The sequence below is a fragment of the Benincasa hispida genome, chromosome 9 (genome assembly GCF_027475165.1).
Source record: "Benincasa hispida cultivar pf3 chromosome 9, pf3_genome.v1.1, whole genome shotgun sequence".
NCBI lineage: Eukaryota > Viridiplantae > Streptophyta > Magnoliopsida > Cucurbitales > Cucurbitaceae > Benincasa > Benincasa hispida.
In genome coordinates, this window is record NC_143486.1 from 33,847,314 (window position 1) to 33,866,635 (window position 19,322).

Genomic DNA, 19,322 nt, shown 5'->3' on the forward strand with positions numbered 1-19,322 from the left:
TCGGTTATTGTAACCGATGAGTTAAAATGAAAATTGTTTTCATTTTTGAAATCGTTCAATCGATCGCCCCAAGATAATTCGCAAGCGCACGTCGGATAATTAGAAAACGATCGCTTAAAGAAAATCGAGAGCCTATGCGATAGCACTCTCCACCTAAACGATCATCTACCTCGCGCCTAAAGATTCGCACGCTATTTCCTACACGATTGGATAGCTGCTCTAAATGATCGTATAGTGTGCCAATTTTACTAAACGATCGTGTACCTTTTCCTAAACGATCATTCAGTAAATTCTACACGATCGTGTAGCTTCTCCTAAACGATAAGCATTTCTGCTATGTGATAGCATCTTTTTCCCTCCCACTTACTTATCGCCTACATGATTTGTGTTTCCTCGTCCTCTGTTAAATTCACCAAAGACCACCCTTTGGGTTTTCACTTCGAGAATACCCGGGGCTCTTTAGTGGTGGTGTCGTCCCCACGACGTTCGTGTTCGTGCGGTAGTCCGTGCTGCTGTCGTTGACGGTGTTGCTGGCCATGGGTAGATCGCTTGGAGGGTTCCGCTACTTTGAGTGCCAAATATTGAAGATTGTCTTCAACTAGTATGGTACTCTTTCCCTTGTAATTATCTTTTTCATAGCATGCCGATAATTAGTATTTGTTTATATAACTATTCGTATGAATGTATAATGTTGTATTTCGGTCACTATGAGATCGGAGCGATCCGAATGTGCTCATGGAACTCTTAGATAAGAGATCCTTCATTTATATCTCACCTAAATGACCATAGGTGACATGACCTTAATTCTGAGTGTTGTGGGAACTCTTGCCTTTCAAGGCGGTCCTTTGATTAGTATAGGGGAGAGTGGCCAGATTGCCAACTCAACATGCCTACTTTTTTGGGGACTTGTCTAATTTAGGAGTTGGGAACTCAGTTACATAAGATGGAACTCACTCCTTACCTGAAGCAGGGGTAAGTAGATAGATTGCTCCCTTAAGGGCTGATTCTGGGGCTTGAACATTGTGACCATAGCTTCTCTTTAGAAGAGAGGACTCAGTCATAGTAGGACTATGACTTATGTTCATTAGATGAATCAGTGGTACTTAAGGAGTTAGATGTAACTACAAGGTCATAACAATTATTGGCCGAGCTGTACTTACAAGGGATCTGTGAAGGATTATTGCACTATTTATTGGTTAAGATAGACACATAATATATCTGGAGTAAAGAGAGTTCAATTGTCAGTCTTTAGTGGCGTGCCTAGCAGTTAACAGATGATGGATCCCATGACTAAAGAGTTTAATCAGTTATTCAAGTACCGTTGGAGCTTCGAGCTACAGGTCCATAAGGTCCCCTTGGTAGCTCAATGGATTCAAGTTGAGGATTAGTTCTTGGTGTTGATTTGAAATGTTCAAATTGACAAGAGGTAATTCGATTATATATGATATGATCGGTATAATATATGAGATACATCTAGTTGAGGGTTAATGTAAATGAGAAGAACTATGGAATAGAAAAGGAGTTATGGTTTATATGTTTCGTGAGATGAAATATTAAAACTATAGGTTCTAAATATAGTATGGTAAGTTGGTTCTGTGGAGGTCATTCGTGGTGTTCATGGTGTTCAAGGTCATTGTGATCGTGCAGTGTAGAGTTCGTGGTGTACGAGCGTTCGAGTGTTGCAGTGTTACTGGTTGTTCGAGCGTTCATGATCGAGGGTGTTGAAGATGAGTCTTCAAAGATATGTGAATTATTTCCCTTGATCTTTAGAAAAGCATGCTGTAATTTTGATTTATGCATAACCGTATGTTTCCGTTTCTTGACTGTAATTGTTATTGTTCAAATATAATTGAAATTTGGAACGATCCTTTCGCTGCTCATGGAAATCCTCATGTCCAATTTCCTTCAAGGGGTTCATGGAATCTTCGTAAAGTTATCTTGCCGACTACCACCACAGTCTGTGATTTGACTCCCAGTGCCCATGTCATGTCAAGCCTCATCGCTTATAGCAATGCGATCATCTGCTTTTCTGGCAGTTCTTGCTCGATCGCATCAGTGGGTACATGGCTTATGCAATCTTGTGTTCATCTGGTTGTGCTAAAGGATATTCTACACAATGATAGCAACATCAGTCCGAAATTTAGACATGTTAGATATTGAGAGTGTATGATTTCATATTCCATATTTTGTATAAATTCTTTGGTAAAAAATGTCACAACTTTATGCCTTTCTCTTATTTTTCACATGGAGGAAATATAATAACTTGTATTTCTTACAAGTTATCACACCCTAAATTTAAAACAATGTTTGTCCTCAAGCATATACTTATGATTTCTTCGTACTTTGATCACCTTCATTGGTTGCCTAGACCTCTCAAAGTGCCTAACCCAATTTGCTAGACCAAAACCTTCTAAAGTTTTATTCCTTTTTCTTCTATATTTATTTCTAACCTTGAGAAACTGCAGGCTTAATCTTCAAAAATCCTCTACTCATTTCTAAAACAATTTCATATTTTAGAATGGAGGTTTTGAAAAAAAAAAAATTTTAAAAAAATCTCTCGTTTTTTTTTTCTTTTGCAGTGATCTAGCGCTCAACCAAGTGTTTGATCTTCGTTTTGGCTTGCCCTCACAGATGTCATGCAAACATCAAACTACGAGCCAATCACTCTTTTTAGACTAACTCATGCCTTTTTTTTTTTTTTGCCATGGCAGTGAAGTTGCGATCATTTATGCTTTGCGTTGATCACGATTCTTGCCTTCGTTTTAGCTTACCCCCACAGGTGTCATGCAAACATCCAACTACGAGTAAGTTTCGATCTCAACGCTCTTTTTTTCTTTTTTAAGATAAAAGATGAAAGAACTTAAGGAGATTAACTAATTTAGAGAGCAGCAAGGTTTTCATTGCTGAAGAAAAGAAATATGTGATGGTATTAGAAAGATTTTGTAAAAAAAGTTTGTCGATAAGCCTGGACGCTTACTAAATCCTAAAAATAATTTCAAAAGAAAAATAATTCTAAAATTCAATATTAATTCTAGTCTAGGCGTTAATGTTAGAGCATGATTTCATCACTTAGGTCATCTTCGGAAGCAGGTGATGTTGGGTTTTCAAGCAATGGGGGGGCGAATATTGAGGTCAACGCTTACCTAGAGGGAATTAGGGTCCGGTAGGGATGGTGGAGATTTTTCTGATTGGGGCAAGGAGAGCGCTTTTTCGTTAACCTCTGGGGCAATAATCACCTTCTTCTCTAGCGTTGAGAGGCTTCTGGGGCAGTCTGGGTCTAAGGTTGCCGCTTCGCTTGCGGCTTAGGTTGAACTTCTTCTGTTGATAGCTTCATTAAACGACAGAGAGAGTTACTTGTCAATGTGCTTTTCACCGCCACAACTTCTTCCTCTTCAAACCATCCTTGGGCCACACATAGCTTCATGATGAGAGAAGGGAAGAATAGTTGCCTCCTTGGCCTAGAGAAAAATGACCAAATTTGGTCCCCGATCAAGTGACCAACATTGATGAGGATTAATCGCATGATGCAGAAGATGGCCATTACTCATTCTCTTGAGACTGAATGATCATGCGTTGTGGGGAGTAACTTTCTCTTGATAAAGTATAACCACACACTAGCTTCAGGCATTAGGGTGTGTGGTAACAACGTCTTGACCCCTTTTGGCGAGACTGTCCATTTCATCCCAGGAAGTGCTACCACCTTCAATGCTTCTCTTTGCTCTTCAAACATTGGCCTTTCAATATTCTATTTCCTTCGGTGTTAGAGATGTCTTCCAAGTTGTATAAGTGACTAATTTTCTTGACGCTAAATCCAATGGTTGGCTCCCTGATAACTTGTAGAAATACAAGTTATTTATATTGTTTTATTTAGATATTGCGACAAAAAGAGAGGAAAGTTGCGTCGATAGTATAAGAATTGGCTGAGAAATATGCAAGTTATAAGATTTCGTGAACGCATCCACTAACCCCATTGTGATGGCGAAATAGAATATTCTAGTCTCTGTTTTGCAGGAAATAGGTCACCGTATGCGTTAATGGCTCGAAGACAAAATGTATAACACATCTACATCGCATGCGCCAATTGATCAAGAATGAAGAAATGATCAACGCAATGATGGCGCATGCGACCATCAATCATGGACTCTAGAGATCACCGCATTTCAACCGCATGCAGTAATAAAAAAAAAACAACACCGCATGCGACGATCGATTGAAGATGTGAAGAGCAACGCATTCGCGGATGATTCTGACAAGTGTACAGCTTTTTGTTGTACGATTCTGACAAATTGATCATGGAGCGGAAAGGAATTTTCCATTACGCCATGGCAGGAATTATCAGAATTACACAATCGGACCACTAATACGAAGAGCCAAGGTCTTGTCTATAAATAGCTTCCTTGAATTCATTGCAGAAGAGGCTGGTCTAAAGAGACTTTACAGAGAAAATCCGGGAGAATGATGAGTCAAAGCTGAAAAGTGAGTCTTCGAGTAAGGAATTCTTCCGATTCTCGAAGCTAAAGCTCTGTACAAAAGGTCACCTCCTACCGAGAAAGCAAGCCGCAAGCCTAAGAGGGAAGCTTTCCTCTCCAGTTCATCCATACGCCGGCAAGCACAACGTCTCCGATCAGGATCTGTGTCAAGACATTGACACTCTTTCTGTATTTGTTTCTATTTCCTTTAATTCATCTCCTGTGTTCATATTATTAAATCTTTCATTCACAAATCATGTATCAAACGCTTATCTTTCGAATCAAATCTCATTATCGTCATCATTATCATCTCTCTGTCCCCTTCCATACATTTATCATCCATTTTCTCCATCATGTATTCTTAATCCCCTGGGTAAAAAGGAAGAATTAAGTGAGTGAGTTAATCTGTGTTAAGGTAATCAACTAAGTTTAGCTAAAGCATGCTCGAACGCATCTTCACTTGTGAGAGCAGAAGTGAAGATGTTATTCTGCCTATCGAGAGAGGGTTGGAAGAATGCGTTAACTAAAGCGAGAAGTATTTCTAGAGATGGAAAACATCTTGCGTTCATCACATTCATCTCTGTTTCACCATAGACGTATGGAAGCGCGGCCGATCATTGAAAGGTGTACGCCAAGGGAAAGCGGAACCTTAGTTTCGTCCTTAACGTGATTGACGAACTTGCGATGTTCTTTCTCTCTACTCATTCTCTTTCCGCTTCATTCATAAGACTTATCATCGTATTCATTAGATTCTTTTGTACAACTTCACAGCCAGTCCTCACCCCTGTATCATAGCAGTTTAGAAATTTATTTTATCAACGTATTTTACTTTCAATGCAATTTATATTTCAGTCAAAACCAAATTCTTTATTCTTTATGATAACCGGTCGCATATACCACATTAGTATCGCATCTAATGACAACAATCCCCGTGTTCGACCTCAGGTCATTCTTAGAAACTTGCATTGGAATTATACTTGGTTCCAGTGCAAGGAAACTTGTGAGACACACTACATCATCGCATACTACGAAATATATCACTATCAACGCATACACTTAGAACGTAGTATCGCAAAGCACTTGAGCGCATAAAGCATCACACTTTCATTCATAAGCCATGCATTAGAGTTAGATAAAGAAAAGAATATTAAATTTTAGTCAACAAGTTTTAGGCAACATGAGCTTGTATGATTCATTCATCCATCAGTAGTATGCATAAGCGATACAAAACATATACATCATAACATTTCTGTTCGTATCCTTACAAGTTTATGGCGCCCAATGTCAACTCTATATTGCCCAATGTGAGGCTTTCTCTCGTAAAATATGGTCGCTACAAAGGGTTTGATCATTTTAGCCTTTACGCAAAAATCTCTCCAGCCCAATGCAATTTTTACTGATGAAGGGCGGTAGAGGGGACCTCTCCGAGAAGAAACCCATCTCGATCAGGATTGATGGTCGCTTCTTGGGAATTCTTTCCTTCTTTACTATGAGTGCCTTGCCCTTCTCCTCCTTCCTCGTCATCGCTTGTTTTTGTGTTTTTTCTTTTTTAGAAGCACCACCTACTACTCCTTTTTTTTTTCTCTTCCTTTGGTTTTTTAACTTCCTTCCTTTTTCTCGCATCCACATTCTTTATCGCTTTCTTTCCTTTCTTTTCGACGCGATGAGCCCTTTCCTTCCTGACTCTTTCTTCTTCTTCACCTTCCTCGTGCAGCTCTTTCTCAAGTTCCATCGCAGCTCGATCTGTGTTATCCAATGATTTCTCTGGATGCAATGAAACTTCGATGCACTTGAGCTCCTTGTTGCAAATTTTGCGATGGAGCTTTGTTTTGCTATTAAGCCTTCTGCCTCCTTCCTTATACCGTAAGGCCTTCCCTTACCCTTTTGGTCTTCTTCTGAAATTCTTTTGCCAACGACTCAGAAAATGAGGCAGAGGCACTTGCCTCGATGCTTCTTTTCCTTCCTCCTTTTCCACTCATTTTCATAGTTGGCTCCTCTACAACAATGACAGCCACTTCATCTCTGTAGTGTGAAGAGTGCAGTTGTCGGTCTTTAGTAGAGTGTTCGACAATAAACAAATGTTGAATAATGTAACTAAAAATTTAATTAAAAATTCATGTACCGTTGGAGCTTTAAGCTACAAGTCCATGAAGTCCCCTTGATAGCTCAAAAGAATTTAGTTGAGAATCAGTTTTTGGATTAATTTGAATTGTTCAAATTAATAGAGGAATTTAATTATATATGATATAATTAAATTATTTTAATTATATGTGATAATTGTCATAATGTATTTGATACTAGCTTAATGGGAGGAAATAAATATTTGAATGAGATTCAAATATATTTTCTATGAATTGGATTCATAGTTATTAAATTTAATATAAATATTATTTATATTAAATGCCATATATTAGAGAAAAAAATTATTGTTTATATTGTATGTGATACAATATTAAAACTAAAGATTATAGGTTATATTTGATATAATATATAATTTAATATAAATATAATTTGATAAGTTAGTTATCATATTTATTTATATTATATTATTATTTGAATAATAAGAAAGGGAGTTACAACTCTCTTTCTCTTCTTTTCTCTCTACCCACTTTAGTGGAGGTGGTTATCTTTATGGCAAGAGAAATAAAAGAAAATTAGTTTTTTCTTCTTCCTCTACGTTTTTTTTAATGTTGTTGTTGAATGATTGAGATAAAGTTTTTATGGAAAAGTTCGGTGTCTTTGTCTTGTGTAAAGATTCAAAAGTGAGGTATCTTGAAACCTATTTTCGTGTAAAAGTATGTTGTAATTTAATTTTAAATACATATCTATTTTTATGTTTACGGTAAATTTTGTATTCAATAATTAATGGAATTTGGTCTATCCTCTTCCGCTCAAGGTTCTCCTCATACGAATTCCTTAAATTGGTATCAGAGCTAGGTTGTTGGTTTCTGATTCCAAATTCCATTCTTGTAGTGAATCGTTTACAGTACTGGTGGGTTTTATAATATGCATTCCGTTTATGTGATAAATGTTTGTGGATGGCTTTGTTGATGGATGTTTCGGGATAGAAATCTCAGTTTAAAGCTTTCTTTAAATTTACAAAGATAGTTTGTAAAGGGCCCCTGCGTTTTTGGGCAATATTATTGCAATCGAGTCTGTAAATTTTATTAGTTTTGAGTCTCTTATGATGTTCCAGAGGCTTCAAAGAACGGTTGCAGTTCGTAATTTTGATGGAGAAGACAAAACAGAGATTCTAGATCATGTAGCTAGAGCTAAACGATTGGGTAGCTTTTGTTATGTGATCGTGTAGAATTTGCTACACAATCGTATAGCATTTTCCAAACAATCGCATAGTTAATGCTACGCAATCGTGTAGAGTTTGCTACATGATCCTGTGGCATTTGCTACAAGATCGCATAGGCGCTCGCTTGTTGAACGATCACGCGGTACTAGATACTTGACGCACGCTTGCGTGCTACACGATTGCATAGACTATCATGCTCATCACATAGTCATTAGCTATGCGATCGCATAGTGTTGCATACTCGACGCATGGTGCGTTTACTACACGATCAGCTGTAAGGTGTTCTTTGAGGAGCGGTTCGGTTCGAGCGATTCAAGACCCGATTCACCGGTTCCGAACTGGTTGACTCAAATTTTGTAATAGTTAGCCTTTTTTTTTGTTTTTTAGAAAGGTTCTATCCCGGTCCATCAATTTTTAGTATAAATATACATGTGATGTATGTTTTATATTATATGTCATAATGTATACCATATAGTTTTAAAACCCAACATAGGTATTGCATTTATTTTCATGCATCATTTTATATTATAAATGTTATAATATATGAATATGCATGATTTAAATTACAAAAAGCATATTCATACATCATATTATATAAGAGCTATAGTATATGTATGCATGCATTATAGCATATACATACATCATTTATATTATAAGTGTTATAATATAAGGTTAATTAGTTGTATGGAATGTATGCTATAACATGGTTCGTTACTTAGTTATATAAATGTTATATATTAGTAATGGATGAATATTGCATGAAGCATGACATTACCTTAGCTTAAACTAAATATTATAATTAACTAATGTATGTCTATCATACAATGGTAGGTTTTAATTTGTTTCATTTACTTTATAAGAGTTATAAATAAATGAAATTTGAAATTAAAACCAATAACCAAGAATTTCATGCAAACTTAGGCAAAATCATTTTTTAAAATAGTTTTAAAATATGATTGAAATAGACCTAAGTTCACAAATTTCTAATGAGATTAGTAATTAGATTAATCTTTTAAATCGGTTTAACAGGATTAAATTGATTTCAATAAAAGATTAAATTCGTTGCAAATATATCTATAAGGGACTTTTTGTCTAAGGCGGGTTCTGGTTAGACTGTGGTATTTAAGTTGACATAAACGAAACACTCCTACTTGGAACCTACCTGGAAAGGTGAATTAGATAGATTTGGTACAAGCATACAATTGTTGATTGATATTTGTTAAAGTGTTTAATGAATGTTAATCAAAATTATTTAACTTTTCAAAGTAAGTGTTACTTTTGGGAAAACTTAAATAATCACTTAGTAAAAATAATTAGTCGTATTTGTCCTAAGTAAATTAAACCCTAGGTTGTTAAAATACTCAGTGGAAAGAATAGATGTATATGATACATCATTTTTCCACTCACGTTTCTCTTTTAATACTCCCACTGTGAGACTCATGCTTGGCCTTGAGGTGCCTTGGGAACGTCCCCCTTCATATGGTGTTTTCATGGATCAATTTCAAGGTGAATAGAGAGAGTATTTATTGTAAGTAGGAGAGGGATGTGTGTCAACATGTCCTACGGTCTCTTTCATTAGTTTGCACTGTGAGACCTTCTTGCACAACCTCGAGGTGCCCTGAGAGCATCCCCCATCAAATGGTTTATGCAGTTGGTCAATATCAAGGCAAACTCTAGAAATGGATAGGGTTGCTTTAGTTTTGCCCCAATCGGGTTTTCCCTTCGGCTGACTCATTGGGGTGGAACTCTAAGATCTAAAATGAAGGATCACACTTACGGAAAATTATTAAGCAAGTTAATTATTTCTTGACCAAATAAATGATGACTAATCATTATAGGCATAAGAGTTATTTTGATGTAATGATTAGTTGAGAGTGCCTCAATTCAGTGAAGGGAGAAACTGACTACCCTTCGTTGGCTTTTGTCCTAAATCACTTAAACATCATTGCAAAATTAGATGTTAAATGGGGTTCATTTAGTTTTTGCTAAAACTGATTGGATTTTTTAAAGGTTATGCTAAAATCTAATGTAAATCAATATGCTTGTTTTTTCAGCAAATATGTGATTTTTTGTTAGTAGCCTTTTCTAGTTTGATCGATTTTAGTTATATGACATGGAAAAAATCTATTAAAACGTTTTTTTGTGGTAAACGACCTCGAAATTTTCATGAATGGGGATTTTCCTCGAGTCTCAACCTCTGATGCATCACAGAATGTTCGAATGCATATGAGGTGTGGATGAAGGCTAATTTGAGGGGCCGAGTTCACATTTTGGCAAGCATACCTGATGAATTGGCTAAAAGGTTTGAGAACATGGTCATTGCACATGACTCATGGAATCAATGCGAGAATTGTTTGAAAAGTTCTCACTATTCAAACAAAACGGAATTGATGACAATGAAACCAGTAGCGTCAATTCCCAAGATAATCACCAGTCCATATTGAATGTCAAGGAACTAACAGAGAAAGCAATTGTTGCCAACTTTAATGAAGTTCATCAACGAGGATTGTCCTCTGAGATGAAACTTGGAGTTTATAATATGGGTTCTGGTACTGATCCCACTACTCTCTAGAAAAGGAAGAACTCCAAAGAAAATAAATATGATTTATTTTTCTTAGAGACGAGCTTAGTAGAGAATGAGGATTTTACTTGGATAGATGATTCAGGAGCTACTAACCACTGTGTTCTTTCCATCAAGAATTTAGTTCCTGGAAACAGTTGGAAGTTGGAGAGATGACTCTTAGGGTCGGTACTGTGAGGTTGTTTCAGCTATTACTGTAGGCAAGCTTAAGTTATTTTTTGTCAAGAAACGATATATGTTATTACATAAAGTAATGTAGTTCCTCATATCAAGAGAAACCTAATGTTTATTTCCTGTCTGATTGAACAAAATTATTCCATATCATTCTCTGAAAATAAAGTGTTTATTTGTAAGAATGGAATGAAGTTAGATTTTTGTTTAATGGAAAATAACTTATATGTACTAAGGCCGTTAGCCTTAAAAGTTGTGCTCAATACAGAAATTTCAAAACAACAACAAATGTAAAAAGACCGAGAATTTCTTCTAAAGAAAATGCTCATATTTGGCATCTAAGGTTAGGTCACATCAATCTCAATAGAAGTGAGAAGTCGGTGAAAAGTGGACTTCTAAGTGGTTTAGAAAAAACACTTTACCAGTATGTGAGTCATGCCTTGAAAGCAAAATGACCAAACAACCTTTTACTAGAAAGGGTTATAGAGCCAAAAAAACCTTGGAGCTTATACATCCTGACCACTGTGGTCCGATGAAAGCAAGAGTACGAGGTGGGTATGAATATTTCATCTATTTCATAGATGATTATTCTAGATTTGGGTATCTATACCTAATGCAACATAAGTCTGAAGCTCTTGAAAAGTTTAAGGAATATAAGATTGAGGTTGAAAACTTGTTAGGTGAAAAGATAAAAACACTACGATCTAACGTGGTGGAGAGTAGATAGACTTAAGATTCCAAAACTATATGCTAGATCATGAAATCACGTCTCAACTCTCAGCCCCAAGTACACCTCAGCAGAATGGTGTATCGGAAAGGAGAAATAGAACCATGTTAGACATGATTCGATCTATGACGAGTTATACTCATCTTCCTGACTCATTTTAGGGATATGTAGTAGAGACTGCATTTTATATTTTGAACAACGTTTGCTCAAACGTTCACTCAAAGAGTGTTTTTGAAACACCTTTTGAGTTATGGAGAGGTTGTAAAGGTAGTTTATGTCACCTAAGGATTTGGGGATGTCTAGCTCATATGCTTATGGCAAACCCCAAAAAGTTGGAACCTCGTTCAAAAGTATGTCTATTTGTAGGTTACCTCAAGGAAACGAGTGGTGGATACTTCTATGATCCAATGAGAATAAAGTGTTTGTGTCGACAAACGCTACCTTCTTAGAAGAAGACCACATGAAGGATCATAAAACACGAAGTAAACTTGTTTTAAGTGAGATTTCTAATGAGACTGCTAAGACTTCAACAAGAGTTGTTGAATAGGCTATTAGATCAAAAAGGGTTGTTGATGTCAATTCATCTAGTCATCCATCTCAAGAGTTGAGATTGCCTGGACGTAGTAGGAGGGTTATGAACCCACCTGTACGCTACATGGGTTTAAAAAAAGCCCAAAACATTATACCTGATGATGGTGTTGAGGATCCATTGTCTTATAAGTAAGCAATGGAAGATGTTGATAAGGATGAATGGATTAAAGCCATGAATCAAGAAATGGAGTCCATGTACTTCAATTCTTTCTGAGAGCTTGTAGATCGACATGATGAGGTAAAACCTATAGGTTGTAAATGGATCTACAAGAGGAAAAGGTGTAGATGGAAAGGTACAGACCCTTAAAGCTAAATTTATGGCAAATGGTTATACCCAGGTTAAGAGAGTGGACTATAAAGAAACTTTCTCACCTGTTGTCATGTTAAAGTCTATCAGGATTCTCTTGTCCATAGCCACATATTATGACTATGAGATGAAAAATTGACGTCAAGACTGCCTTTTTCAATGGTAATCTTGAAGAGACTATCTACACGATTCAACCAAAAGGATTCATTGAACAAGATCAAGAGCAAAAGGTTTGCAAACTTAGTCGGTCCATTTATAAACTGAAACAAGCATCTAGATATTGAAATATAAGATTTGATATTGCGATCAAATCTTATGACTTTGATCAAAATGTTGATGAGCCTTGTGTTTCCAAGAAAATCATCAATAGCTCAATAGCTTTCCTCATGTTGTATGTGGATGATATCCTACTCATTGGGAATGACATCAGTTTACTGATTGATGTAAAGAAATGGCTAGCCGCCCAATTCCAAATGAAGGATTTGGGAGAGGTCAGTTTATTCTAGGAATCCAAATTATAAAGGATCGTAAGAACAAAAAGTTGGCCTTGTCCCAGGTCTCGTATATTGACAAGATGCTTGTCAGATATTCAATGCACAATTCCAAGAAGGGTCTATTACCTTTGAGGCATATAATTGTATTGTCCAAGGAACAATGTCTTAAGACTCCTCAAGAGGTTGAGAAAATGAGACGGATTCCTTATGCATCGACTATTGGTAATCTTATGTATGCAATGTTATGTACTAGTCCTAACATTTGCTATGCAGTAGAGATATTGTCAATCGATATCAGTCCAATCCAGAATTAGATCATTGAACGTCAGTCAAAACGATCCTCAAGTATTTTTGGAGAACAAGGGACTATATGCTCATGTAGGGAGATAAGGATTTGATCCTTATAGGATACATAGACTCTAACTTTCAGACTGATCGGGATTCTCGAAAATCCACATCAAGGTTAGTGTTTACTCTGAATGGAGGAGCTATAGTATGGTGAAGCATTAAGCAAGGATAAATCGTAGGCTCCACTATGGAAGCCGAATACGTAGCTGCTTGTGAAGCTACTAAAGAAGTTGTTTGGCTTAAGAAGTTTCTTACTGATTTGGAAGTTGTTCCAAATATATCTTTGCCTATCACACTTTATTGTGATAACAGTGGTGTTGTAGCAAACTCTAAAGAACCTAGAAGTCACTGAAGAGGCAAGCACATAGAACGAAATTATCATTTGATTCGGGAGATTATGCATCGAGATGATGTGATTGTCAAGGAGATTTCTTGGGAGCACAACGTCGATGATCCGTTTACAAAGGCTCTCACTGCTAAAGTGTTCAAGGGTCATCTAGAAAGTCTGGGTCTACGGGATATGTGACACATTATGTTAGGGCAAGTATGAGATGTTACTAGGGTATAGTTTATTGTATTTTTTTACCTTATTTGTATTGTACATTAGTCTGCCTAAGCTTTAGGACAAGTGAGAGATTGGTGGAATTGGTGTCCTAAATCTTCTTGTAATCTTGTAGTTTGTAAACTCTGTATAAACATATTGTTGTTAATAAAATATACTCAATCCAATAAACTAAGATTTGGGGTTATTTCATGTAATTTAAACAAGTATGAAAAGATATACAAGTGGATCTTGTTTAAATAATAACCTAAATGGTCTGTAGTCGATGGATAAGGTTAGGTATCTTATCCTGGTGACACTACGGATACAGCCCGTTTTGTAGGTGTTACAAGTGTTGTAAAGTGCTACAAATGATCCGATCCTAATCATTCATGTGGAGACATGTGAGTAGGGGTATCCTATACAAAGAGTTTGTATAAGACCGGACCATGAAATGATTAGTCTCTTTATATAACGTCGTTAATAATATAGACTTACATTTCACTAGGATGACCATAGGTGACATGACCTAAATCCTGAATGAGTTGTGAACTCTTGCTCATGAAGGCGGTCCTTTGATTTTTATGGGTGAAAATGGCCAGATTGCCAACTTAACAAGCTTACCATTTTGGGGATTCATCTAACTGGTGAGCTGGGAACACAACTACACAAGACGGAATTCACTCCTTCTTCGATGCAAGGGCAAGCAAATAAACTGCTCCCTTAAGGGCTAGTTTCGAGTCCTGAACATAGTGGTCACACCCTCTCCTGGCCCGAGAGGGACTTGGTCATAGTGAGATTATGACCTATTATCCATTAAAGGAATCAGTGGTACTTAAGGAGTTAGATGTGACTACAGTGGCAAAACAGTATTTTGGTCTAGTGTACTTACGAGCAATTTGTGAAGGGTCATCACACTGTTGATTGGTTATAACTAATGGACATAGAAATATATTTGTAGTGCGAAGAGTGCAGTTGTCGGTCTTTAGTGGGGTGTCCGACAATCAAGGATAGTGAATAATGTAATTAAAGAGTTTAATTAACTATTCATGTACCGTTGGAAATTTAATTATATATGATATAATTAAATTACTTGAATTATATGTGATATAATTATCATAATATATTTGATACTAGCTTAATGGGGGGAAATAAATTTTTAAATGAGATTCAAATATATTTTCTATGAATTGGATCTATAGTTATTAAATTTAATATAAATATGATTTATATCAAATATCATATAACAGAGAAAGGAAACTATAGTTTATATTGTATATGATACAATATTAAAACTAAAGGTTATATGTTATATTTGATATAACATATAATTTAATATAAATATAATTTGATCCTCAGTGTTTTGGGAACACTTGCCTTTGAGGGCAGTCCTTTGATTAGTATGGGTGAGAGTGACCAGATTTCCAACTCAACATGCCTACCTTTTTGGGGACTTGTCTGATCTGGGAGCTGGGAACTCAATCCACAAGATGGAATCCACTCCTTTCCCAAAGCTAGGATAAGTAGAGAGATTGCTCCCTTAAGGGTTGATTCCGGGGCTTGAACATAGTGGCCACAACTTCTCTTTGGAAGAGAAAACTCAGTCATAGTAGGACTATGACTTATTTTCATTAAAGAAATCAGTGGAGATGTAACTACAGGGGCATAACAGTTATTGGCTTAGCTGTTCTTACAAGTGATCTGTGAAGGGTTGTCGCACTACTGATTGGTTAAGATGGACACATAATATATATGTGGTAAGGAGAGTTCAATTGTCGGTCTTTAGTGGAGTGCCTGGCAGTTAACAGATGGTGGATCCCGTGACTAAAGAGTTTAGTCAATTATTCACGTACCGTTGGAGCTTCGAGCTACAGGTCTATAAGGTCCCCTTGGTAACTCAATGGATTCAGTTGAGGATCAGTTCTTGATGTTGATTTGAAATGTTCAAATTGACAAGAGGTAATTTGATTATATATGATATGATCGGTATGATGTATGAGATACATCTAATGAAGGATTAATGTAAATGAAATTTATATTAAGTGCCATGGAATAAAAAAAGAACTATGGCTTATATGTTTTATGAGATGAAATATTAAAACTATAGGTTATAAATATAGTATGATAAGTTGGTTATCATTTATATTTATAATAATATTAATTATTGGATAATTAAATATTTTTCTCTAATAACCAATTGAGTGGAAGATTATTGGTAACCATGAGATAAAAGAAAGATTTTTTTCCTAATTTTAGAAAGTTTTTATAAATGTTGAAAATTGTTTTTGAGATTTTTTCTCTCGGGATCTCACGGAACAGAAGTAGTCAAGTAAATAGGATTTACTAAGCGACAACTTGGAGTGAGCTAAACGATCGTGTAGCGTATGTAGGCGACAGACACGCAATTAAGCAATGAGCTAAACGATCGCTTAGCTTTTGCTAAACGATTGGGCATCGACCTATACGATAGGTTCAACTTTCTCCCACTTGCTCAATCGTTTACACGATTATTGTTTCCTCCATCTTTTACCTCAATCCAAGTCCACACGGAGTCACCCCTCTAGACTTTCACACCTAGAATACCAAGGTAGCCTTCTTTGTGGTGTCAAACTCAACTCGACACCATCGAGGTTCTATGGAGGCCATTCATGTTGTTGGGGTGTTCGTGACTGAGGCAATCGCTGAGTTCGAGTTTGCAGTGTTCGTGCTGTGTAGCGATCGTGTTGGAAAGCGTTCAGGTGTTGCTGTGTTCGAGCGTTCGTGATCAATGAGCTCGGCGATGAGTCTATAAATGTGTGTAGATTTCTCCTTGATTATGTTTATTTTTATGCTGTAATTTTTGTAATGAATGCATAACCGTATGTTTCATTTTATGACTGTAATTTGTAAAGTTCATATATGATTGTAATTTGGAATGATCTTTCTGCTGCTCATGGAAATCCTCGTGATCGATTTCCTTCACTGAGATCCTTGGTTATTGTTGTAACTTAAGCATGTATGTGATAACATACAGGTGGATCGTGTTTTAAGTGATAACCTAAATGATCTGTAGTAAATGGATAAAGGAAGAAAACCTTATCCTGTTGACACTGTGAGTGTGGCCTGCTTTGTAAATGTTACAAGTGTTGTAATGTATTATAGATGATTTTATCCTGACCATTCATGTATTAGACATACGAGCCAGGATGTTCTATACAAAAGAGTTTGTATAAGACCGGACCACGAAATGTTTAGTCTCATTTATAACGTTGTTCATGACAAAAACTTTCATTTCACTAGGATGACCGTAGGTAACATGACCTTAATCCTGAGTAAGTTGGGAACTTCTGCCTATTAGGGCAGTCCTTTGATTTGTATGAGTTTAAATGGCCAGATCGCTGACTCAAACCTACCACTTTGGGGATTCGTCTGATTGGGGAGCTGGGAACTCAGCTACACAAGACGAAATTCACTCCTTCCCCAATTTAGGGCTAAGTAGATAAATTGCTCCCTTAAGAGCTGATTTTGGGACTTGAACAATATGGCGCCACACCTTCTCTTGGCCCAAGAAGAATTTACTCATAGTTGGACTATGATGTATTGTTAATTAAAGGAATCAGTGGTATGTAAGGAGTTAGATGTAACTATAGAGGCAAAATGTTAAATTGGTCCGGCTGTACTTACGAGCGAGTTGTGAAATGTCAACTGTAATTTCTTTTTTTCATTTCTTTTCTAATGCATTCAACTACAAGTATATTCAACTACAAGTTACTACCTTTAGTTAAAACTCACTAATGTAATGTAAAAAGTGTGTTCTTTTTTTCATTTCTTTTCTAATGCATGCATTCATTTTAATCATTTGAAAATAACACTTGAAAAAGAGGGGAAAATTTTGTTAGAAATGAGCTGATGTACCACTTAAAAGTTTCAATTAGATCTTTATTTTAGTCAATGACACTCTAATACCCACCATTTAACATGTTTTTTCAAGAAGAATCAATGTTAATCAACAAAAGAAAAAACATTGTGTTAACACAAAAGAAACTTACAACATGCAACTGTCGGAGTTGGAGGAGCGTGCGGCGCCTGTTGGGGTTGATGCCCTAAATCTCGTAGAGTCCTATAGTTTGTAAATATTTTGTACAAACTCATCATTTATTTAATAAAATATATTATATTTTACTTTTTTTTTTGTTGCATTAACCACAAATCAATAAACTAAAATCTAAGGTTATCCTGTAGCTTAAACATGTATGTAGAGACATACAAGTGGATCATGTTTAAGTGATAACCTAAAAGGTCTATAGTAGATGGATAAAGTTGGATACTTTATCCTAGTGACACTATAAGTATGGCCCACTTTGTAGGTGTTACAATTATTGTAAAGTGCTACAAATGATTTGATCTTGATTATTCATATATCGACATGTGAGCGGGGATATTCTATACAAAGGAGCTTGTATAAGACTAGACCACGAAATATCTAGTCTCATTATACAACGTCTCATAATAGAGACTTACGTTTCACTAGGATCACCATAGGTAACATGATCTGAATCCTGAGTGAATTGTGAACTCCTGCCTTCCTTTGATTTGTGTGGGTGAGAGTGGCCAAATCGTCGACTCAATAAGCCTATCATTTTGGGGATTCGTCTGATTAGGGAGTTGGGAACACAGCTACATAAAATGCAATTCACTCCTTTCCCGAGGTCTGGGTAAGTAGATAAATTGCTCCTTTAAAGGATGGTTCCGAGACTTAAACAATGTGGTGTCACACCTTCTCCTGGCCCGAGAGAGGTTTAGTCATAGTTGTACTATGATTTATTATTCATTAGAGGAATCAGTGGTACTTAATGAGTTAGATGTAACTACAGCGTAATATGGTAGTTTTGGCCTAGCTGTACTTACGAGCAATTTGTGAAAGGTCATCGTACTAGTGATTAGTTGTATCCAATGGATACAGAAATATATTTGTAGTGCGAAGAGAGCTATCTGTCAATCTTTAGTAGAGTACCCGACAGTTAACGGATGGTGAATAATTTAATTAAAGAGTTTGATTAATTATTCATGTATTGTGGAGCTTCAAACTACAGGTCCATGATGTCTCCTTGGTAGCTCAATACGATTAAATGAGAATCAATTTTTGTATTAATTTGAATTGTTTAAATTAAATGAGGGATTTAATCATATATGATATAGTTACGTTATTTTAATTATATGTGATATAATTAATATGTATTTGATACATTTGTGAGAGGAAATAAATATTTGAATATGACTCAAATATTAATTATATGAATTGGATTCATATTTGTTAAATTTAATATAAATGTGATTTATATTAAATGGCATATATGAAAGAAAAGAAACTATAGGTTATATTGTATATGATACAATGTTAAAACTGTAGGTTATATGTTATATTTGATATAACATATATTTTAATTTATATACCATATGATAAATTAGTTATCATATTTAAATATATATATTAAATGTTTTTTAAATAAATTAATTTTATTTATTAAAATTAATTTAATTAATTAAGAGAGGGAGTTACAACTCCCTCCCCTCTTTTCTCTCCATCCACGTAAGTCGGTGATTTTTGTTTTGATTGGTTATTATTTTGGGAGACGGTCTCCTGGATCAACACGATCATCCTACAAGAAAAGGGAATACAAAGAAAAACAGAGCTCTAAAGAAAATTTCTTCCCTTCTCTCCTTTCACAATCCTAACCCTCCCCTTCCAAAATAGTCAAAGTCCCACCACTCTCTCTGCCTGAGGACAACGAGGTCTCCGTCGTGGTAGT